Below are 25,916 nucleotides of genomic sequence, written 5' to 3' on the forward strand. Positions count from 1 at the left end.
GTAGGAGTGGGAGGAAGTAATCAGTAGGCAGGTGAGGCGGCGTGCATCGGCGGAGTGAAGGTGGCAGGTAGGAGCGTAAAGGGAGAGGAGGTCAGAGATGTAAATAGGGCCCTTATTCTGATCGGTGCGGATATTCCCGCTTGCGTACGGGCCGCCGATGTTTATCGTCTGCGCATGTGCAGAGGTCACTCTGCGCATGTGCAGGCGATTTCGCCGCATGGATTCTTTATACGCCGCACAGGGGGCGTAGAGGGGCGTGAGGGGCTACTTAGCCTCATTACCCAATGCATACGCCCCCCGTTTCATGGGCGTTCCCATGCAAACGCGGGGCGTATGCATGGTAATGAGGCCGTGACGCGTGGGTACGGGGCGGGCATCTGACATCGCCGGATGTCAGCTGCCCGCCCCCATACATGATTTCACACGGACAAGTGTCCGTGTGGTCTTGTGTTGCGGGACCTGGTGGAGCGTGCGGCCCTGCATTCGATGTTCGGCGACCATCGAATGCAGGGGCAGCTCCCAAGACGGAGGAGGCGTATCCCCGTCCAATTTCATGCGGATCGCCACATATCCGCGTACGGACGGCAGGTGGCGATCCGTATGGAAGGCGGGGATTCGCCTGCACGGTTGCGGCCGCATATTCTGATCGGCCCGCACCGATCAGAATAAGGGCCTAGGAGAGGAGCTGGGTGAGGGCTTTGTGAGTGCGATGGGCTTCAATTGGATCCTGAAGGGAAAGGAAAGCCAGTGAAGGGCTTGTTGCAGAGGGGAGGTGGCCGTAGCACATTTGGTGAGGAGGAAGAAGAGCCCGGCTGGATAGATTGGAGTAATGGTAATGTGTGAAGGGGAACATGGTATTCTGGAGCTGTACCGCACTGGTTAATAATAGGATGTAATAAATAATAGTGTGGTTGCTTCCTCTGTAACAAAACATGAGGTATATATTTTCATAGTGCACATTTGAAATGGACCTTTCATAAATGTGCCTGGCTGATTAACTGCCGGTGGTTCCCCCCCCGAGTTACAGATTCTTATTATTAGACTTTGACTGTATAGTCTAAATCGTACGCAGGTCGCACAGGTTTTTTACCTTGCGATCCCGATGCGCGCTCCCGGGACAGCACAGATCGAAACCCAGATAGACAGGGCAGCAATGACTACATAGTGCAAATCTAATGCTGATTGTATGAATTGTATGTAAATAGCACAGAGTTAGCAAAGATTGCATAGCACTCACATAGCAAGGGAAACTCACCGTGTGTACACACCATTAGATTTGGGTGGGGTGTGTATTTACCCTGCACAGAAGCAAAATAACTCACCCAAATCCAACTCTCTCTGCACATGTTACATCTGCCCCTACTGCAGTGTAGCATGGTTTTGTCCATTAGCAAATCAATCAGGCCCTATGACAGGGATGGGGAACCTTCGGCCCTCCAGCTGTTGTTGAACTACACATCCCAGTATGCTCTGCAACAGTTTTTATCATGGCCAAATAGAAAAATTGTAGCAGGGCATGCTGGGATGTGTAGTTCCACAACAGCTGGAGGGCCGAAGGTTCCCCATGCCTGCCCTATGAGAAGTGCTGAATGTGGAGTCAAGGATTACTCCAAGACAGCGCACTTGGGGATATAGGAAATAGTAGTGCCCTCAGATAATGAGATTTCGGGAGGATAGGTAGTGCGGGATGGTGGGAAGATGCTCAGACATGTTACATTTACGAAAGGGCTGGAACATCTAAGAGATAGTTGGAGACACGATTGAAGGAAGTGTTGGAGAGGTCAGAAGAGGAAAGGTAGAATCATCATCAGCATAGCGATTATATTGGAAGTCAATGAGTACACATAAAGAGCACGTATAGAGAGAGAAGGAAACGACTTTGGGGGGGGGGGGGACACCTACTGCTAATGGAAGTGGGGGGTGGGGTCATGAGAAGAGACAACAAAGAATGGCCAGAGAGGATTGGCTTCCCTAAAAAAAAAAAAAAATGCCCCGCATGTTTACTTACATGGAGCTGGTTGCCCAGTGGGGTCGCCGGGAGGGTGGGCGGGGAGCCGGGAGGGTAGGCAGCAGCAGGCAGGAAGCCAGGTGGGGGTGAGACGAGAGAGTTCTCCGTGAGCCGGGTGGGTAGGCGGGGTCTCTGGGAGCCAGCCAGCAGCACGTTCAGGACACTTCTTGGCTGTCTGTGCGGCCGTCGTCACGCTGCGCAGGGCCACACTGCTGGGTAAAGGGGAAGTCGGGCAACGTCTGAGCAATGGACAGACGCTGCCCGGCATTAGACTGCGCATGCGCAGTCTAATCCTGAAATCCCAGGATTGGATACACCAATCCCGGGATTGAAATCCCGGTGTTTTGGGGGCCAAATCCCGGGATCCCACCAATCCCGATCCCGGGGATTGGCCACCCTAGGCCCAAGATAAGAGGTAAGAGTTTGTATATAGTAGAGCAGTGGTTCCCAACCCTGGTCCTCAAGTACCCCCAACAGTGCACGTTTTCCAGGTCTCCACACAGAATCACAAGTGCTATAGGGGCAGATGTATTAAGCCTGGCAAAGAGATAAACTGGAGATAAAGTGGAGAAATAGTGGAAGGAGATAACGCACCAGCCAATCAACTTCCAACTGTCATATTTCAAACAGTGCTGATTGGCTGGTGCGTTATCTCCTTCCACTTTTTCTCCACTTTATCTCCAGTTTATCTCTTCGCCAGGCTTAATACATCTGCCCCATAATTAGCTCCACCTGTGGATCTTTTAAAATGTGTCTGAATAATGAGTGCACCTGCCGGGTGACCTGGAAACCGTGCATTGTGGGGGGTACTTGAGGACCAGGGTTGGGAACCAGTGTAGTAGATAAAGGGTAAGAAAATGCAAATTGCAAACCAAGGGTACATTCTAATTAACTATGCCCCAGTGGCCAACATTTTTAACCATAGTGTTCATTCTAGGAATTTTTTAGGACAGGGTGCTGACCATGGAACAGGGCACATTTTACAGTAGAAGCAAAAAACAATCATGTATTAAAAAAATTGCACCAGGATCACACCCCAGTACACACCGGGGGTTCTTCTGGTTCACTCCTTCTGGCAAATTCCATCTCGAATGGACAAAAACATGTGCACTGCAGGTGGGGTAGATGTTACTTGTGCAGGGAGAGTTACATTTGGGTGGGGGGAGATGCTTGTAACGTGCACCAAAAGTTAAACACGCTTCTAGTTGTTCCATGTGGAAGTCATTGATCTTATGCACAACAATCTCCTAGTGCTTGATGCAGACACCAATTGGGAGAACATTTTTCCCTCTCCTGATGGGTGTTGACCCCCCTCCAATTCCCATTTCTCATTGAAGAGTTGCTTCAGTTATTTCCAAGCTGAGTGCACTATATACAGCACAGCACGTTTATTATCCTTACGAGACCGGGACAGGTAATTAACATTTTCAGAACCCCTTGCAGCTATGTACGTATAATAGAACAACACCGGATCATGCCTTACTTGATTATAGTCCAACCAAGGAGACAGCGTTTTATACCGCCTCATTTTTTCAATGCATAGATTGTTAGATTTACTATCTTGTCTTTTTTTTTTTTTATGTAAATCACCTCTAGGTGATATTGATATATTTTTATACATTTATTTAATTTGTATTTGCTTTTTGTGACATATTTGCTGTCAATTATTGTGATATATGACAGCAAATTCCAATAAATACATTTAGTTCCTTTTGAAAATAAAATTGGTGTTTATTTGTGTGAGCACATAGTGACCCTGCTTCCATATATTAGTAGCGCAAAAATTCTGCTTTAATATTGGGGAAGTAGTATAAATAGTTTTTCCCCGGCTGCGGCATTTTCCTTCCTGCTGTTTGGGCCCGGTGCTGGTTCTCAATATACATGGGACCACTATTAATTTTGTCCCCCGTATTTTGGGAGAACCGGGACCGGCCCTTGAGCCTGGTGCAGGTTTTAGAAGTTACGGGGAGGGGATCCCCTATGTTTTTTGGCACCTGAATTTGTAAAACCAGGACCGGTTCTATGAGCGCGGGGGGCATTGTCCTGTGGGTGGTTATATTTTTGTATTTGTTTTGCAATTTTTGGTAACGTTTACCAAATATTGCATCCTATTCCTATTACGATTGTGAATTGTATACTTCGTAAAGGATGTAAATTGTAATGTGCGATTTGCTTTGCATGTCAAAAGTGTGATTTAGAGCACAAAATGTGCGAATTAAATCACATGTCCAAATTACACAAAACATGCAAATTCGGCCTTTATTTGACCAAAACTGGCAAAAGTCAGAAAATCTCACCCTATTACACGTCACCCAGAGTCTTCACATGCACTGACACCCCCCCACATCGAAAACCAGGCCAAATTTTAACCCGTACGAATGGCTCCAAATCTGCCCTTACGTCAGGTCTCCTGATGACACAACCACTGAGGCGGTGTCACACTACTGTATCTCCAGCTGACATTGCAGACGGACTAATACAATGTCAGGTGTTTCTAATCCACTTGATTATAGAATTACACTATTGAAGCCCTCAAATCTATCAATACCTATTTTAGTTTGAAGGTACTTGCGTAGTTTCACGGCGCCACCGTGCAGCTTGCCAGACTCTGTGTTTAACTGTGCGCACGCCGCTCTAGCTGTTCTCAGCGCAGTGCGAGGCTATTTTCAATATGTAAACTATGTTATCAGCTTAGCTTACGTACAGGGCTTCTAAACTAGGCACACCGCTATCAAAGGGGGTGTCCCACATGTAGACGCTACAATTTAGACGCTTTAGCTTCTGAATCCAGACTCCCTGCAAGCCGCTAAGAAGGGGGGCATTTAAATTTAGACGCTAAAGCATCTGAATTTAGTTGGGTCTAGGGGTACACTATTAAACCTGTTCACAATGACACTAGTCGACGTAACAGCTGTCGACCCTGTAAATTCCACTATACACGCCAACCCGAAGCGTGGCGAGCGCAGCGAGGGGCGGCGGTACGCGTCCTACGACCTTTTCATACCCCACCTATCCACGTCGGCGTTTAGTTGAGCTTATAAAGTGTGGCGAGCTCAGCGAGCCGGAAGCATAGCGAGCCCCGCGAGGCGACGCGTATACCTGTGAAGTAATCCGCGTGCGCTCGCCACGCTTCGGGTTGGCGTGGATAGTGGAATTTACAAGGTCGACAGCTGTTACGTCGACTAGTGTCATTGTGAACAGGTTTAATAGTGTACCCCTAGACCCAACTAAATTCAGATGCTTTAGCGTCTAAATTTAGATGACCCCCTTCTTAGCGGCTTGCAGGAAGTCTGGATTCAGCGTCTGAATTTTAGCGTTTACATCTGGGACACCCCCTTTGATAGCGGTGTGCCGGGGTGTTTACTTTAGAAGCCCCTGCACGTCTGCGGTGTGCCGGGGTGTCCACTTTACATGCCCCCGTTGTCAGCGGTGTGCAGGACTGCCTATTTCACTGTGGAATTACAAGTACCACAGTGACCTGTCAGCTCCTGTGCAGCGCGCGCTGCTGCTGCCCGGCGCTACGCTGATAACGTAGCTTACATATGGAAAGCAGCCACGCGCTGCGCTGAGAACAGCTAGAGCGGCACGCGCACAGTTAAACAGAGCGTCTGTCAAGCTGCCAAGTTTCTTAGACAGACTGTGCGCGTGGTGGCGCCATGAAACTACACAAGTACTGGTTTGAATTTGGGGAAAAACATTTTTTTTCCCCCGATTGGTTTATAAATCATATGAAAGCATATAAACCACAGTAAGATGACACCACTACCATCTCTATATACAAATTAGAGAAGTTGCTATGGTGATTTGAATAATACTGGTTGTGCGTTTTTTTTTATTTTACATAGCCATAATAAGAAACCTTTATGAGATATTTAAATAAAATATGGTCTTTCTAAAGGTGCCCATACACTAGTAAGATTTATCTTCAGATCTGCCTGGTTGTAACAAAAACATGGTTATGGATGAGTGACAGTTTGTCAATTTTCCAGCATTTCCAAGCAAATGTTCAACTGTTATTTGCTGTCATCCAGAACCATGTTTTTGTTCCAACCAGCCAGATCTTAAGATAAATCTGCGTGTGTATGGCCACCTTTAGACTACATATGTATATACTCTCTCCACCAAGTTTGAACAAAAATCTGAGCTAGTGAGGTAACATTTTTACAAGAAGTATGTTTATTTGACACAAAATGACCCATTGTGTCTCCCTTGCACAGATTTCTGCTTCTCTGATGCATTACAGTGCAGCAGAGGTCACGATGATGTCACAGATGGCAGCTGAGGTCACAGTGATGTCACAAACGGAAGCTCAGGCCAGGATGATGTCACAGACGGTTACACTTTCAGCTCTTTGATAGGTAGTTTTCAGAGGAGAAGGAAGCAAAATGCTTTGCTCATGCTTATGCGAATTGATGCTAATGTTCCTGCTAGTAACACCTGGCAAAGGAGCACCAATACTGACAACTACAGGGCCATCTGCTGCTTATGATGATGATGACCTGATTAAAGAGGATCCTTACATTACTGAGGATATCGGACTGTACATAGCAGGGGTCCTGCTTCTTGCTATTATTGCTGCAGGTATGGTGGTCACCTGCACTTATTTATGGATAAAATCTTGGCTGAAATCTAAGTCTGAAAACAAATCGGACATTGATCTAGAGGCGAAACCAGCTCCTGAACAGATGACGGAGACCAGCGATGTGACTGACACTATGAAAAAAAACAAGAAGACCGTAAGGTTTCTGGATGATGCAGACACGCTGGAGAAGGCAGAGAAAGACCGCACCTCGAAAAAGTTAGAACCGATCAAAGAGAACAAGAAGAACCGGAAACAGATCATAAGAAATCTTGAAAAGATGATCAAAAAAGTTGGGCCTGGGTTCACCATACCCCTTGCATACTAAAGGAGCTCATACACGTTACAATTATTCTATACAATATCACATCTCATCGCCTCTCGGTTTTGCGATGAGATGAGATGTGATCTAGTACAAAAAGTAAGTGCTGCACCTACTTCTTGTACTAGATCTCATTTCATCTCATCGCAAAACCGATATGTGATAAGATGCGATATTGTACACAATATTACAATTGTAAGTTGTATGAGCACCTTAAGCCCCACGTCACACAGGGCAGGAGAAGGGACAAAAATCCTGCAAAGTCATCCTGCGCCACCCCGTCTCTCCGGGTTCTCTTATTCCATCCTTGTGGGTTTCCTCCGGGTACTCCGGTTTCCTCCCACAATCCAAAAATATACTGGTTGGTTAATTGGTTCCAAGCGCCACTGGGGCAGGAACCTTGGAGAATGTCCTAATATTCCCTGTACATCTCTGTGGAATATATGTATAAATACCAATAAATACATATTATTATTCTCCTTAAGTTGTTGTAGCCAATATTTGATTTTATGCATTTTCCATAGCGTACTAAATTGTGATAAGGGAAGAGATGCTCATTTTTATAGTTCATAATGTGATGTCACCAGCTTAGGTGACATGATACATAATGTGATGTCACCCGCTCAGGGGAAATGACCCATGGTTTCTGGGCTACATCGTATGGTTACTTGTGTAACAACACATCATTATACAGGTTGAGTATCCCGTATCCGTATATCTATTATGCAAATTATTCCAAAAACATTTTTTTTTTTATAATTAGAAGGTTTTTTTATACGTACCAAGTCACCTGGCGTCCACGGCAGGCCTTCAGCATCGTCTCCGGCGTCTCCAGGAGTGCATTGCGTGAGTGCGCGCGCCGGTGGCGTCACCGGCGCGCCTGGGAACACGCGCAATGCACTCCTGCGACAGTTGGAGACGATGCTGAAGTCCTGCCGTGGGACACCGTGGACGCTGAGGGACAGGTAAGTATGTTTAAAAAAAAAAAAAATTATAAAAAAAAAACAAAACAGAAAAATCCCTTATCCAAAATGCTCGTGGTCCCGAGCATTTTGGAAAAGAGATACTCAACCTGTATACACGTGAGCAAGCAGAATTCTCTAATAATACAATAAATTAATACAAATATATATTTATGGCAAAATAAAGAACAGTATGGGGGGTATGCAGGGTGCCGCTGCTATTTCCGACTTGGGAAATAGTGGCAGCTTCCTATTCAATGCTGTCATTAACGACAGCATTGATGCGGGATGACGGCAGAACGGGCCCGACTTCAGAAGCTGTCGGGTCTGATCTGCCGATAACGGATTATCGTGATCCGGGCCACAGAGAGACAGATCCACGGCCACGCCGCTATTGAGCACATCGGCAGACGGGACATTGAATTCCGTCTGTCGTTATGAGGTCGATCTGACCGCAAACAGGCCAGGATCACGGCTGTCGACGGGGACTGACAGCCGTGATCCCAGATTGCATACCTCCCATTTCTGTTTGTGCGACATCAGGCGAATGGCAGGGAGAGAACGTCAGACATAACATGATGAAATAATAAGTAATGGTCTGGTAACTGCATAGCCTTTATACAGAAAGCAATGGCCCACAAAGGGATCGGTTCTATCTGCATACTGTATATGGGCTAATTCAGGGTAGGCAGCAAAGCAAATGGGTAACTAGCAGTGCAGTGGGGCACAAATAACATTTGGGACACGTATTTCCAAAATCAAGTATAAATTGCAGTGTACATGCAAAAGTAGCCAATATTTACCATGCATTAAAAAAATAAAAATCATCATAAATAATAATCATAATAAATAATAATAATCTTGCATTGGAACATAGTTCATCTAGTGTGAAAATACTTTATTTTTGCTTTGTTCCCAGCAAGAATCAGCCGTTTAGTATAGACCTTCAGGGGAAGAGCTCAGTGTAATAACTGAGATGTAGTGGATGTCCTGTAGTCATGGTGACACGTTCAGTGCCTGCCTGGGATCTGGCTACCTTTGTAGACTATATGGGGGTGCACACCCTAATGCTAAAAATAAATAGAGGGGCTACCATGCTGAGACTTTTAGTGCCACACAGTAAGAAACAGAGAAAATGCATACTAAGAGGTAAACACTGCTAATCGGAACAATTCTAATAATCCCTGAAACCTGTAATGTAAATGTGAGGGGCCGACCTACTGCGACCTCATCAGGTGGGTCGTTGACATTACTAAGGTTCAAGTCCCGAGCATGGGCCGCCCCCGAGCCAGGAAAACCTGGCTGCCCTAAACCTGGACTTGGTTGTTGGGGGTCATTATTTATTTACAGTTTCTTTTATAGCGCAGCAGATGCCGTGGTACTTGTATCCTAGCACGGCGCCCATCGCATTGCAGACCATAAAGGCATACGATGGTATGCGATGCGATATTACGCGATGGCAGCCGATGGTATACAATTTTAAATTGTATACCATCGCATTGTATGGCATATTCAATGGTATGCGATTTAAAATTGTATAAGCACCCTAATGGGTGTTTCCAATGTTACATGTGCCCCTATATGTTAAAAGCACCCTCAACGGCACCCCCACTATTAACGCCAACCCGAAGCGTGGGAGCGCAGCGAGCCCGCGAGGGGCGGCGGTACACATGCTCTGACCTTTTCATACCCCCACTATCCACGTCGGCGTGGAGTTGATTTTAGATAGTGTGGCTAGCGCAGCGAGCCTGAAGCATTGCGAGCCCTGCGGAATACATGTAAAGTAATACGCGTCCGCTCGCCACGCTTCGGGCTCGGTGGTTCGCTGCGCTCGCCACACTATATAAAATCAACTCCACGTCAACGTGGATAGTGGGGGTATGAAAAGGTCGGAGGACGTGTAGTGCCGGGTTGGCGTTCATAGTGGGGGTGGCGTGGGGGTGCATTTAACATTGTAAGCCCCCATTAGGGTGCTTATACAATTAAAAATCGTATTGGGGCTTATACAATTTTAAATTGCATCGGGTGTATGGCATGCGATGCGATTATATGTCGTACGACTTAATATCGTGGGCGAGGTGCTAGGAAACAAGTACAGATTCCGTTGCTTGTAATATCTGTGGGAGCCGTCAGCACCCTGACCCCACTACTAGCTGTGCACAATTTCTCCTGCTGAACTTGGAGACAATGAGCCAATCAGACCCGAGCTTTCAGGTCTGTTCTCAGTGCCTTCTCCGATGGGCGGGATCTGCACAATATCACCACACGCCTATTGAATGCAAGTTCGGCTTTATACAATTATTTATCTTATAGGGGGCACATTTAACATTGAAAACACCCATTAGGGTGCTTATACAATTTAATTGTATATGGCATACAATTCGATGGTATACAATTTAAAATTGTATAACATCGGCTAGCATCGCATACCATCGTATGCCTTATGGTATGCGATAGTTGCGGTGCTAGGAAAAAAGTACCGTTTATTTATTTTTTTACACACACCACCACAGGGTACCGTACGTGCAGCATGCAGCCGCACTAAAAGGGCCTACACACGTAGCCATGTGTGTAGATGACTGTTCTGAGGCATGCTAGATCGCTCAGCGATGTGTGCGGAGTGATCTGTCAGGGCCAGTGTTCTCCGTTGAGCATGGTGGATATTTAATTTGCCAGAAAATAGCGCGCGCACACACACACACACACATTGATGTACGGAATTTTCTGAGCGATTTAGTGAAATGAAGTAAAATCGCTCAGAAAAATGCCTGTATAGCGCTACGTGTGTAGACCCCATTACTTCTGGGCAAAAAGGATTGATCCCATTATGTCCCCAGTGAGTGGAGTTGAGTGAACCTGTCCGTAATTGTTTTCACTTTCTGTTCGAAGAGATAAATGGACATTTATGACCGTACGCAACACCGCGTGACCCTCTGCTAGCACGGACGGTGTAATGGTTGGCATTGCTGCCTCACAGCACTGTGGTCATGGGTTCGATTCCCACCATGGCCCTAACTCCATTGTTAGGACCAGTGCTTTTTAATATCTTTATTGGTGATATTGCAAATGGAATTGAGGTTAAAATGTGCCTTTTGGCAGATGACAAAAAAGTTTTGCAACAGGGTAGACACTCCAGAAGGGGTAAACAAATGATTGATTATCTAGGTAGATTAGAGGAATGGTCAAGAGCATGGCAACTACAGTTTAATGCCAAAAAATGCAAAATCATGCACTTGGGTTGCAAAAATCCAAAGACTAAATATAGTATAATTGGCACTATAATGGAAACTACTGAGGAAGAGAGGGATCTAGGTGTCACTATTTCAGGGGACTTAAAGGCAAGTAGGCAATGTAACAAAGCAATGAATAAGGCAAGTCAGATGCTTGGTTGCATAGGGAGAGGTATCGGCAGTAGGAAGAAAGAAGTAATAATGCCACTGTATAGGTCATTGGTACGACCTCATCTAGAATATTGTGTTCAGTTCTGGAGGCCATATCTCCAGAAGGATATAAATACATTAGACTGTACAAAGACAGGCAACTAAAATGGTGCATGGCTACATCACAAAACGTACCAGGAAAGACTAAAAGATCTTAATATGTATACTTTAGAGCAGAGAAGGGAAAGGGGGGACATGATAGAAACTTTCAAATATATCAAGGGTTTTAACAAGGTACAGGTGGGAGACATTCTTCACAGGAAGAGGAGCAGCAGAACACGAGGACATGCACTGACACTAGAGGGAGGAAGATTCAGGGGAAATGTGAGGAAGAATTACTTCACAGAAAGAGTAGTAGATAAGTGGAATAGCCTCCCATCAGAGGTGGTAGACGCAAATACAGCAGTAGAAATTAAACATGCTTGGGATAGGCATATTCATATCCTTACAAAGAATAAGGATCAAATATGGTTTGAGGGAACATGTTTAAAAGGGGGCAGACTAGATGGGCCAAGTGGTTCTTATCGGCCGTCAAATTCTATGTTTCTAACTGTGTGGAGTTTGCATATTCTCTCATATACAAGTAGGTTACTTGGCTCCCAACAAAAATGAACCCTAGAATTAATGTGTACATGTGGTAGGAATATAGAGTGTAAGCTCCACTGGGGCAGGGACGGATGTGACTGTTCAACTATACTCTGTAAAGTGCTGCGGAATGTGTGCGCTATATAAATAACTGTTATAAATAAATACATAACTATATATGCTCGCATTCTTTATTATCAGTGGCCAAATACAATGCTTCTAAATCCAGTGCAATTACCCTTCTGGCGGAACACCCCAATAACACCACATTCAGACAGCTTCATATGTGCTGCCCCAACATTTGCAGATACAGATACTCAGCCCCCTTACATACAGTGGGTGACATCACACGACCTCTAGGTACGGAACAGAAATGACAGCTATTTAACCAGTGGACTAATAATAATGGGTCCTGTAACAGTTAGATAACAGACTGTGACCTTTTATTTTGAATTTTATATCATTATAACCGGGTTCCCCCTTTATTACCCCGCCTCTGCATACATTTTACAACACGCCTAGTGTACAATGAGTACATGTAAACGTTTAAGATATATTATTTCAAAGTAAAATAAAAGGAAGTAAAAGTGCGAATCTGGTGACTCCCACGTGCAGGACGTGGTGGCAGTAGCGCTAGAAAGCCCACAGCGTCTACATGCGGGGTATTCAGCTAGAACCCGGAGTGATAGCGAGTAGGAAAGACGCATATGTGCCTGAAAGGAGAGCCTGACAATCCTCGTCAGTTCTGATTGTTACCTCCCACTGAATACTAGAATGAATATTCGGAGGCTGGTGCTATCTGCATCGCGCCTGAAGAATATATTATAAAAAAAAAATGCACACCAGAGTGCCGCATGCACACTCTGAATGTCTACACAATGTACGGACGTGACACGGGCACCGCACTCTGCTGTCAGCACCAAGGAGGGGCACTCTGTTAACACGGGTGCCGCACTCTACTATCAACACCTGGGGCTGTCAACATGGACACAGCATTCTACTGTCAACACCGGGGGACTGTCAACATGGTCACTGCATTCATTGTCAACACCAGGGGACAGTCGACATGGGCATGGCACTCCACTGAGAGTGAGAGAGAGAGAGAATGAACAGGGGTAGAGAAGTGAGACCAACAGGGAGGACATTGTTGGGTGCGGTAGATGGCAGCAAATCAAAGATTAACAGTTTTTCAAGAGGCGCATAGCACAGACCCCAAATGAAGGGAATGTAAGGGTCGGTTCTAGGGATATAAGTTGATAGGAATAGCTAGAGGGCAAAAGTACCCCCAACACCACCAATATGGAGGCCCCTGGGTGGGGGTATAGGTGAGAATGTGAGGCCCCCACCAGAGAGAGCAGTGGGAGAAGTAGCGTTAGAGGGTGTAATCTAGATTTCAGTAATAGGTAGGACATGCATAGACATGGAAATGAAAAGGGCATGAGTGGGGACCACTTTGTTACAAGTCGATCTGGCTTTCTATAGGGCCCAAGATAAGGAGTAAGACTTTGTATATAGTAGATGAAAGGTGAAAAATGCAAATTCCAAAACAAGGGTACATTCTACCCCCTTCGCTGGTAATCCCAAGAATTTTCCGGGCTATGCCTTACTGAAAAATCTCGGGATTAGCGCTGTTTAGAGCCGGGCAGCGCCTTTACAGTGTTTATTGGGTAACCCCCTCATTTGGCAAGTACTTAAGTGGCTACACGCAATACAGCAAACTCGTTTTCACAGTTCATCCAGTCCACATGCCCACCACAGGGCTGATCATTCTTGTACGGTTCCCGCTAGCACAATATGACCTTCCGTCTTGTATAACCAGCGTGAAGAGCAATTTTTATTCCACTTGCCTTCAAAACCGCAAAAAACACAAACTTGCTAAGTATAACAGAACAGTTACATTAGAATAAGTAGCAATACATTAAAGACCATACGGTGCGCTATACATTGCTGAGGGAACTTTGTAGCACAGCAGAAAGGGACAGAGAAGGAGGGTGTGGGGAATGGTCATTATTATCCTTTATTTATATGGTGCCACAAGGGATCTGCAGCGCCCAATTACAGAGTAAATAAACGAATAAGCAAAACAGGAAGCAGTGACTTACATTTGAAGACAATAAAGAGCAAGTACAGAGTATATAACCATAGCTGCATCAGCAAGGGACACTGACATGAGTATCAGGGTGGCACAAAACCGCAGGATTCAGTGCCATCAAAAATGGTTCACGTAAGAGAAGGAAAAGCACATGAGGGAAGAGGGCCCTGCTCATGTGAGCTTACATTCTAAAGAGTAAGGGGAGACAGCAGTGTCACAGATGGGACAAACAGTGATCGTTTGGTGATGAAGATGGGTGTTCCTAGCCTTGTAGAGAGGTGGAAAGTCTGAGGAGAAGAGAGAGAATTCCAGAGATAGGGAGCAGGACGTGAAAAATCCTAGAGGTAGGAGTGGGAGGAAGTAATCAGTAGGCAGGTGAGGCCTACTGATGTAAAGATCATCCAATCTTTCTAATTGAAATTTTTTTTACTGCTTAAGCCATGGGTCCTCAAACTGCGGCCCTCCAGATGTTGTTAAACTACAAATCCCAGCATGCCTTGCCACAGTTTTAACACTCCCTTATATCAAAACTGTGGCAAGGCATGCTGGGATTTGTAGTTTCACAACATCTGGAGGGCCGCAGTTTGAGGACCCATGGTTAAGCGCTGCTACGCAGCCTTGTGCTCCCATCCCTTTTTCCATTGTTTCCTTCATCGGGTGCTACTAGCCCGTAAGTGCAGCTGCTGTCATTGAAACAACCCACACCTCGCGCCTTCTGGAAGACACCCCCACACGGTGTCTACCATACCCTTGTTTCTCTTGTACTAGTTTTTTCAAAGGCTGCAAGTATGAGTTGTTTCTCTAATTTTGAAGATAGATTGAAGAGGAGGCAAGATTTTCTCTGTAAATGGGAGGTTCCTAATGAAGAAACTTCAAACGGAACATCAAATCTAAAAGAGGAGTTCTTTAGATTGGAAGACCTTCCTAAATCCGAGATGAAACATTGGCTTGATGGAGTTAATCTCCAGAAATATCTAGACAAAAAAAATCTTCCCAGAGGTTTGAGAATATTCAAACTGTCAGTCTTCCAATATAATGAACTATACCAAATGGAGTGGGAGGCCACCCTTGACCGATGCTCTATTTCTCTAATGGAGCTAGTCATAAGATAAAGAAAGGAGAAGGCAGACGAGATTGCTAAGAAAATTGAGACAATTAAAACTACAGTTAGAACCAAATCATCAAACAAAAGAATTCAAAGAAAGGGATAAAGTAATAACAGAAAAACTGGATAGATTTGAACAAATGCTCTTCGACTCAAAATGTAAAAAATTCAAAAGAGATGTTAGAGGACTATCGAGAAGGTAAAGTCAGAAGCTATCGAACTAAAACCAGGAACATTGTGAAAAATACAGATTCCCATCCGAGGTACAATAAACCATCAGATAGAAACCCTGACATCCATGATAACCCTAGATATGAGAGAGGAGGGAGAACGAACTACTTAGAAAGGAATAATACCCCACGAGAACAGAAATCAAGACATCAGTTCCAATCTCGCAATTATTCAGAAGACACGAGGGGAACTCGACCCCAGTGGAACTCTAGAGAAGAGTATAGGCTCAAACAGTTAGAACATGTTTCGCACGTAGAAACACGCACCTCTATCCCCTCCAAACGTCCCCTCTATAGAGACGACACCTCAGGAGCTAGACCTAAAGATAAAAACGAGGTCCCACTAGAACGTAATGCGGCCAATGAAGAAAAAATAAATTTTTTAGAATCCCGCCTCACCAGGATCCAACAATATCCAAACAAAGAGAAAATATTGGGCACACCAAAAAGAAGGCGAAGTACAGAGGGAGAAGAGGGGGAAGAAGGGAGGCATATAAGAAATTAGTAAAGAGCAGAAAAGAGAACAACCAAAAATGCATCTTTAATCTCTCCACTAAACAGCTCTCGGAGGCAGAAAAATCATTGCTTAGCCGATGTCTTAAATTTGCACCCTCATCAGAGCCGAACATTTTCAAATTATTTGTAGAACTGAATAGGTTCATTAGAACGTTATGTCGAAAACGCAGACATTGTACAAAAAAACAGGAAAATGTTCTACCAATCATACTTGATATAGATGACCAGCCAGCAATTAACACACTAAACGAATTCTTGATAGAAAATCAATCGCATAATATCGAACCCTCTCAACAGAAAAAGGTTTATGATATATCAAGAAATAGTTTCCATACAAAATCTGAGTTCTTTCCTATAAAGTCCAAGGTACAAAACATCGAGAGCTTTTATAAAACTACCTTAGATGACTTTAGAAATTTATGCTCCAAAATACAAACGGAACATAAAAAGGACAAAAGGTCCAAAAAGAATAATTTGAACAAACATGAACAAAAAGCTCTGAAAAGACTCACTAAGGACACCAGCCTCATTATAAAAGAGAAGCAGATAAAGGGGGGGGGGGGGTAGTCCTTCAGGATCGCACTGAATATATCACCGAGGCACACAGACAGCTAGATAATCTAGAATGCTATAAGAAACTTCCATCTGACCCCACCAGCCTTTTTGTCTCAGAATTATTAGATTTGCTTCTCAAAGTTGAAGCACGGGGAGTTATATCAAGAGATGAACTGAGATTTTTATTTTTTGAGCACCCAGTCACCCCTATTTTTTATCACCTACCCAATATTCACAAATCCCTCACAGAACCTCCCGGGAGACCTATTATTTCTGGTATTAATTCACTAACGTCCAACCTTTTCTTTTATGTAGACTCCTTTCTGCAACCAACCCAGAGTCCCCACCCTTAGGTCCCACATCCGAGATACGACTCACTTTTTACAAATTATTTAGAAACAAACTTGGAAAGATTCTTATAATTTTCTCACTTTGGACGTCCAAAGTTTATATTCTAATATTCCACATGAAACAGGCTTACGTGTCATAACAGATAGACCATTCTCGGATGGGGACCTAGGGTTGGATCACCAGCATTTCATCACAGATGCCATAGCATTCATACTACAGCACAATTATTTTTTGTTTTTAGACACTTTTTATTTACAGACCATGGGTACCGCCATGGGGACCAAGTTCGCACCCAGCTACGCCAACCTCTATATGGGGGCGGTCGAGGACCACCTCATTTGGGGGGGCGGCTGGGAGGCGAGCCTGGTCCTATATGGCAGGTACATTGATGACCTTTTTATCATTTGGGATGGGGATGCACTTTCTGCCCAAACCTTCGTTAATCACCTCAATTCCAATCAATTTAAATTTCACCCACACCTTCCACCGGCACAAAACCACCTTTCTTGATATAACTCTTGAAATACGGAACAATCAAATCTATACCACAAACTATGTTAAACAAGTCGGGACCAATGCATACTTGCACTTTCAATGTGCCCATTATCGACCTTGGGTCAAGAACATACCAAAGGGGCAATTCTTACGTTTAAAAAGAAATTGCTCAGACAATGCCTCCTTCCAGGAATAGGCTGGTGGGATGAGGAAGTCCTTCGAAGACAGAGGCTATCCAAAATACATTTTGGATAAAGCCCTGAGTAATGTCGATACACTGGATAGAGATACCCTTTTAAGACCAAAAGAAAAATCAACAAAATCTACATCAAAAGAATTGGCATATATAGCCACCTATCATGACTACTGTTCCGACATAAAATCTATAATCAAAAAGAATTATAATATTTTATTTTATTCTTGTGAACTCACTGCCAGGAGAACCAATTTTTGTCTTTAGAAAAACACATCCCTCAAAAGCTTACTAAAACCTATTTCCAAACCGGTATCACATAACCCCGACCTTTCTTGGCTCCCCCCAAAACCGAAGGGTTTCTTTAGATGTGGTGGCAACAAATACATCACATGCTCCCACACCTCCCATACACAAACAGAAACAGTAAAAACTAATGATAAGGAATACAAAATCAATGGGTTCATTAATTGTAATTCATTATTTGTCATTAATATTTTAACATGCAGCTGTGGGTTACATTGGCCGCACTACACAAAAACTGCAGATTAGGTTCCTAGAACTCTGCAGGAATGTATCAAAACAGATACTGACCCAAAGTGTATCACGTCACTTCTCTGAATTCCATCAAGGAAGTCCAGAAAGTCTAAAAATTACCAGGATTGAACATATAGCAGTAACACTAAGAGGTGGTGACCGATACAGAAAGTTATGTAGACAAGAGATTTTTTGGATGCACCAACTGGGATCCATTTATCCCTCTGGGCTTAATGAAGCAGTGGAACGCAATATGGTTATCTAGGACCCTGCATAAGATGAAATTTAGAACATATTTATCATCCTCTTATTAGGACTGCGGTGTGTAAAATATGTGTTTTTGTATAATAATTGATTCAACCTTTATATTATTTAATTCAGCTATGCCATTACATTAACTTAAATCCTTCCAGTTCTACATCGAATCAAGTCTTCTAATATTACTATTATGACTTTGTCATTACTATCTTTTTATATGTGGTTTTGCTGATTTATAGTATGAACAAATCCCCATCTGATGGTATTACCACTGGTACCTGTAAAGAAATCCTTATCTGGACTTATCTTCATAGATAAAAAATTGATCATACAAGGAATGACAATTCCGCACTAATGTCAGTATTGATAACATTCCAACTATCATTATTTTTATTTTCATCCTTACTCCACTACTATTCATTATTGCCCAAATATGGCGGCTAACTGATTTTTCTGTACTAATGTTAGTATTGATAGCATTCTAATCAGTATCATTTTTCACTTTTACATTTATTCTTATTTTCATTTTTATCTTTTTCATTATTCCCCGAACATGGTGGACAACAGATTCTATATGTGATTCCTTAGCATCTCTCTGGCTCCAAGCAACTAGACACATGACCAAAGAGTGTCCTATAATGTGAGATACCCATGTAAACATCCGGCCATGTGATACATACACTGTCACGACCTGCGTGACAGAACACCGCTGATAGAATCACGCTAACAAGCGCGTCCACGTCACAACATTAGCCTGCATCAGGTCCTGGCGTGCGGCGGACGTGCAGTGCGTGTGGTGACACTGCGCGCCCGTACAGTGCATGCTGGATGGAAGTGGGGCATGATAAGAGACGCACTCACTACTCTAGAAGACGGCATCGGCTCATGTTCCGGTCACGTGATCGGGCTTAGTCACATGACCGCAGTTTACTATGAAATTTAAACAATTCGTTCTCTAATACTGTGGATAATAACATTATTTGTGAAACCGGTTTCTCTCAGTTTTCAACCCTATTGCCTCCTCTTCAAACGAAAAGCTTTTATTCCATCTATATAACTAGATTGGATGATCTAAGCACCCAGGTGCAATTCATTGTATTAATCAATAGGGTATAAAAGACAGCCATAGGGCCATGATAGTATCCTTGACAAAGCTGCAGTTTTTGGGGAGGCAGCGAAATGCGTTGGAGACCCCACATACCCATTGTCTTTGCCACTACCTAGGCTGGACATTGTTTGCCCACACCTGGACAGACAAACAACAAAATTTGAGGGAAGCGATACCTCCAGTGGCTACGGATCATATTCCATCTAATCCGGGCCACCCACTAGAGAGGACTCCTTCCCTCGCCAGGAGTCATCCTCCCCAACACATTGGGGCTCAACATCTGGGAGAACTGCCTGCCCCACACCACTGGACAGACCATTGCTATATCAACCCTGTTCATCAGGGGACAGAACCCGGGAAAGCACCTCCAGTGACAACGGAACATTCCATCCTTTTCCGAGTCACCTACTAGAGAGGACCCACCCATCTAAACGTTTGGTGCCCAAGAATCCACAACCCCTCACCAATTGGGGCTCATCATTGCTCTCTTGATTCTTTCGGAGAACTTTGGGACACTGTCCAGTCCAATTTGAGTGTTGGCAGGAGGACTCAGTGCTACCAGCACCTACATCTATACATGGAGTAGTAACTATATAATAAGCACATTGCTCAACTGTGACCCAACTACACATGATACAAAACAGGCCAGGCATGCAGAGTGTTTTAATATTTTGTATTCATTGATAATGTATGTCAAACTCATGTAAAAATCCCCCCCTTTTTTTATTTACACAGTTCACAGTCTGTTTTATTAATAAACAATTAGTAAAGATCATCCAATCTTTCTAATTCAACATTTTTTTACTGCTTAAGCGCTGCTACGGAGCCTTGTGCTCCCATCCCTTTTTCCATTGTTTCCTTCATCGGGTGCAACTAGCCCGTAAGTGCAGCTGCTGTCATTGAAACAACCCACACCTCGCGCCTTCTGGAAGACACCCCCACATGGTGTCTACCATACCCTTGTTTTTCAGGTGAGGCGGCGTGCATCGGCAGAGTGAAGATGGCAGGTAGGAGCGTAAAGGGAGAGGAGGTCAGAGATGTAAATGGGAGAGGAGCTGGGTAAGGCCTTTGTGAGTGCGATGGGCTTCAATTGGATTCTGAAGGAAAAGGAAAGCCAGTGAAGGGCTTGTTGCAGAGGGGAGGTGGCCGTAGAACATTTGGTGAGGAGAAAGAAGATACCCGGTTGGATAGATTGGAGTAATGGTAATGTGTGAAGGGGAACATGGTATTCTGGAGCTGTACCGCACTGGTTAATAATAGGATGTAATAAATAATAGTGTGGTTGCTTCCTCTGGAACGACCGGCATGTTTATGAGGTATATATTTTCATAGTGCTCATTTGAAATGGACCTTTCATAATGTGCCTGGCTGATTAACTGCCGGTGGTTCCCCCCCGAGTTACAGAATCTTATTATTAGACTTTGACTGTATAGTCAAAATCGTACACAGGTCGCACAGGTTTCTAACCTTGCGATCCCGATGCGCGCTCCCGGGACAGCACAGATCGAAACCCAGATAGACAGGGCAGCAATGACTACATAGTGCAAATCTAAAGCAGATTGTATGAATTGTATGTAAATAGTACAGAGTTAGCAAAGATTGCATAGCACTCAAATAGCAAGGGAAACTCACCGTGTGTACACACCATTAGATTTGGGTGGGGTGTGTACTTCAAACATATCTATATTGCAGTGTAATAAAAATAATGCAGCCAGTATTTACCCTGCACAGAAACAAAATAACTCACCCAAATCTAACTCTCTCTGCACATGTTACACCTGCCCCTACTGCAGTGTAGCATGGTTTTGTCCATTAGCAAATCAATCAGGCCCTATGAGAAGTGCTGAATGTGGAGTCAAGGATTACTCCAAGACAGCGCACTTGGGGATATAGGAAATAGTAGTGCCCTCAGATAATGAGATTGCGGGAGGGGAGGTAGTGCGGGATGGTGGGAAGATGATCAGCTCAGACATGTTACATTTACGAAAGGGCTGGAACATCTAAGAGATAGTTGGACACACGATTGAAGGGAGTGTTGGGGAGGAAAGGTAGATTCATCATCAGCATAGAGATTATATTGGAAGTCAATGAGTACACCTAAAGAGCACGTATAGAGAGAGAAGGAAACGACTTTGGGGGGGGGGGGGGGGGGGGGGAGACACCTACTGCTAATGGAAGTGGGGTCATGAGAGGGACAACAAAGAATGGCCAGAGAGGATTGGCTTCCCTAAAAAAAAAATTGCCCCGCATGTTTACTTACATGGAGCTGGTTGCCCAGTGGGGTCGCCGGAAGGGTGGGCGGGGAGCCGGGAGGGTAGGCAGCAGCAGGCAGGAAGCCGGTGGGGGTGATACGAGAGAGTTCTCCGTGAGCCGGGTGGGTAGGCGGGGTCTCTGGGAGCCAGCCAGCAGCACGTTCAGGACACTTCTTGGCTGTCTGTGCGGCCTGCGCAGCGTGACGTCGTCACGCTGCGCAGGGCCACACTGCCGGGTACAGGGGAAGTCAGGCAGCGTCTGAGCAATGGTAAGACGCTGCCCGGCATTAGACTGCGCATGCGCAGTCTAATCCTGAAAACCCAGAATTGGATACACCAATCCCGGTGTTTTGGGGGCCAAATCCCGGGATCCCACCAATCCCGATCCCGGGGATTGGCCACCCTAGGCCCAAGATAAGAGGTAAGAATTTGTATATAGTAGAGCAGTGGTTCCCAACCCTGGTCCTCAAGTACCCCCAACAGTGCACGTTTTCTAAGCCTCCACACAGAATCACAAGTGACATAATTAGCTCCACCTGTGAATCTTTTAAAATGTGTCTGAATAATGAGTGCACCTGCCGGGTGACCTGGAAACCCTGCACTGTGGGGGGTACTTGAGGACAAGGGTTGGGAACCAGTGTAGTAGATGAAAGGTAAAAAAATGCAAATTACAAACCAAGGGTACATTCTAATTAACTATGCCCCAGTGGCCAACATTTTTAACCATAGTGTTCATTCTAGGAATTTTTTAGGACAGGGTGCTGACCATGGAACAGGGCACATTTTACAGTAGAAGCAAAAAACAATCATGTAAAATAAATTGCACCAGGATCACACCCAGTACACATTGGGGGTTCTTCTGGTTCAATCCTTCTGGCAAATTCCATCTCAAATGGACAAAAACATGTGCACTGCAGGTGGGGTAGATGTTACTTGTGCAGGGAGAGTTACATTTGGGTGGGGGGAGATGCTTGTAACGTGCACCAAAAGTTAAACACGCTTCTAGTTGTTCCATGTGGAAGTCATTGATCCTATGCACAACAATCTCCTAGTGCTTGATGCAGACACCAATTGGGAGAACATTTTTCCCTCTCCTGATGGATGTTGACCCCCCTCCAATTTCCATTTCTCATTGAAGGGTTGCTTTAGTAATTTCCAAGCTGAGTGCACTATATACAGCACAGCACGTTTATTATCCTTACGAGTCCGGGACAGGTAATTAACATTTTCAGAACCCCTTGCAGCTATGTATGTATAATATAACAACACCGGATCATGCCTTACTTGATTATAGTCCAACCAAGGAGACAGCGTTTTATACCGCCTCATTTTTTCAATGCATCGATGCTAGATTTTTTATCTTTTTTTTTTTTTCTATGTAAATCACCTCTAGGTAATATTGATATATTTTTATACGTATATTTAATTTGTATTTGCTGGCGTGGATAGTGGAATTTACAAGGTCGACAGATGTTACGTCGACTAGTGTCATTGTGAACAGGTTTAATAGTGTACCCCTAGACCCAACTAAATTCAGACGCTTTAACGTCTAAATTTAGATGACCCCCTTCTTAGCGGCTTGCAGGAAGTCTGGATTCAGCGTCTAAATTTTAGCGTCTACATGTGGGACACCCCCTTTGATAGCGGTGTGCCGGGGTGTCTAGTTTAGAAGCCCCGGCACGTCAGCAGTGTGCCGGGGTGTCCACTTTACATGCCCCCGTTGTCAGCGGTGTGCAGGACTGCCTAATTCAGTGGGGAACTACAAGTACCACAGTGACCTGTCAGCTCCTGTGCAGCGCGCGCTGCTGCTGCCCGGCGCTACGCTGATAACGTAGCTTACATATGGAAAGCAGCCACGCGCTGCGCTGAGAACAGCTAGAGCGGCACGCGCACAGTTAAACAGAGCGTCTGTCAAGCTGCCAAGTTTCTTAGACAGACTGTGCGCGTGGTGGCGCCATGAAACTACACAAGTACCAGTTTGAATTTGGGGAAAACATTTTTTTTCCTCCCTATTGGTTTATAACTCATATGAAAGCATATAAACCACAGTAAGATGACACCACTACCATCTCTATATACAAATTAGAGAAGTTGCTATGGTGATTTGAATAATACTGGTTGTGCGTTTTTTTTTTTATTTTACATAGCCATAATAAGAAACCTTTATGAGATATTTAAATAAAATATTGTCTTTCTAAAGGTGCCCATACACTAGTAAGATTTATCTTCAGATCTGCCTGGTTGTAACAAAAACATGGTTATGGATGAGTGACAGTTTGTCAATTTTCCAGTATTTCCAAGCAAATGTTCAACTGTCATTTGCTCTCATCCAGAACCATGTTTTTGTTCCAACCAGCCAGATCTGAAGATAAATCTGCGTGTGTATGGCCACCTTTAGACTATATATGTATAGACTCTCTCCACCAAGTTTGAACAAAAATCTGAGCTAGTGAGGTAATATTTTTACAAGAAGTGTGTTTATTTGACACGGAATGACCCATTGTGTCTCCCTTGCACAGATTTCTGCTTCTCTGATGCATTACAGTGCAGCAGAGGTCACGATGATGTCACAGATGGCAGCTGAGGTCACAGTGATGTCACAAACGGAAGCTCAGGCCAGGATGATGTCACAGACGGTTACACTTTCAGCTCTTTGATAGGTAGTTTTCAGAGGAGAAGGAAGCAAAATGCTTTGCTCATGCTTATGCGAATTGATGCTAATGTTCCTGCTAGTAACACCTGGCAAAGGAGCACCAATACTGACAACTACAGGGCCATCTTCTGATTATGATGATGATGACGACCTGATTAAAGAGGATCCTTACATTACTGAGGATATCGGACTGTACATAGCAGGGGTCCTGCTTCTTGCTATTATTGCTGCAGGTATGGTGGTCACCTGCACTTATTTATGGATAAAATCTTGGCTGAAATCTAAGTCTGAAGACAAATCAGACATTGATCTAGAGGCGAAACCAGCTCCTGAACAGATGACGGAGACCAGCGATGTGACTGACACCAGCGATGTGACTGACACTATGAAAAAAAACAAGAAGACCGTAAGGTTTCTGGATGATGCAGACACGCTGGAGAAGGCAGAGAAAGACCGCACCTCGAAAAAGTTAGAACCGATCAAAGAGAACAAGAAGAACCGGAAACAGATCATAAGAAATCTTGAAAAGATGATCAAAAAAGTTGGGCCTGGGTTCACCATACCCCTTGCATACTAAAGGAGCTCATACACGTTACAATTATTGTATACAATATCGCATCTCATCGCCTCTCGGTTTTGCGATGAGATGAGATGTGATCTAGTACAAAAAGTATGTGCTGCACCTACTTCTTGTACTAGATCTCATTTCATCTCATCGCAAAACCGAGATGTGATAAGATGCGATAATGTATACAATATTACAATTGTAAGTTGTATGAGCACCTTAAGCCCCACAGGGCAGGAGAAGGGACAAAAATCCTGCAAAGTCATCCTGCGCCACCCTGTCTCTCCGGGTTCTCTTATTCCATACTTGTGGGTTTCCTCCGGGTACTCCGGTTTCCTCCCACAATCCAAAAATTTACTGGTTGGTTAATTGGTTCCAAGCGCCACTGGGGCAGGGACCTTGGAGAATGTCCTAATATTCCCTGTACATCTCTGTGGAATATATGTATAAATACCAATAAATACATATTATTATTCTCCTTAAGTTGTTGTAGCCAATATTTGATTTTATGCATTTTCCATAGCGTACTAAATTGTGGTAAGGGTAGAGATGCTCATTTTTATAGTTCATAATGTGATGTCACCCGCCTAGGTGACATGATACATAATGTGATGTCACCCGCTCAGGGGACATGACCCACGGTTTCTGGGCTACATTGTATGGTTACTTGTGTAACAACACATCATTATACAGGTTGAGTATCCCGTATCCGTATATCTATTATGCAAATTATTCCAAAAACAGGTATATTTTTTTTGGAATAATTAGAAGTTTTTTTCCTGACCTTTTTTTATGCTTACCAAGTCCCCTGGCGTCCACGGCAGGCCTGCAGCATCGTCTCCGGCGGTCCCAGGAGTGCATTGCGTGAGTGCGCGCGCCGGTGGCATCACCGGCGTGCCTGGGAACACGCGCAATGCACTCCTGCGACCGTTGGAGACTATGCTGAAGTCCTGTTATGGGACACCGTGGACGCTAAGGGACAGGTAAGTATGTTTAAAAAAAAATTATAAAAAAAAAAAATGAAAAATCCCTGATCCAAAATGCTTGTGGTCCCGAGCATTTCGGAAAAGAGATACTCAACCTGTATACATGTGAGCAAGCAGAATTCTC

At 44.3% G+C, this 25,916-nt stretch overlaps 1 protein-coding gene across 2 annotated transcripts in view; it reads right to left on the reverse strand.

Annotated features, from left to right (window-relative positions):
- Positions 1-25,916, reverse strand: part of TRAF7 (TNF receptor associated factor 7) — a 152,799-nt gene that overhangs the window by 69,745 nt on the left and 57,138 nt on the right. The gene's annotated exons all lie outside the window — the stretch shown is intronic.

Source organism: Crinia signifera, chromosome 7 (assembly GCF_055691185.1).
Source record: "Crinia signifera chromosome 7, ASM5569118v1, whole genome shotgun sequence".
Taxonomy (NCBI): Eukaryota; Metazoa; Chordata; class Amphibia; order Anura; family Myobatrachidae; genus Crinia; species Crinia signifera.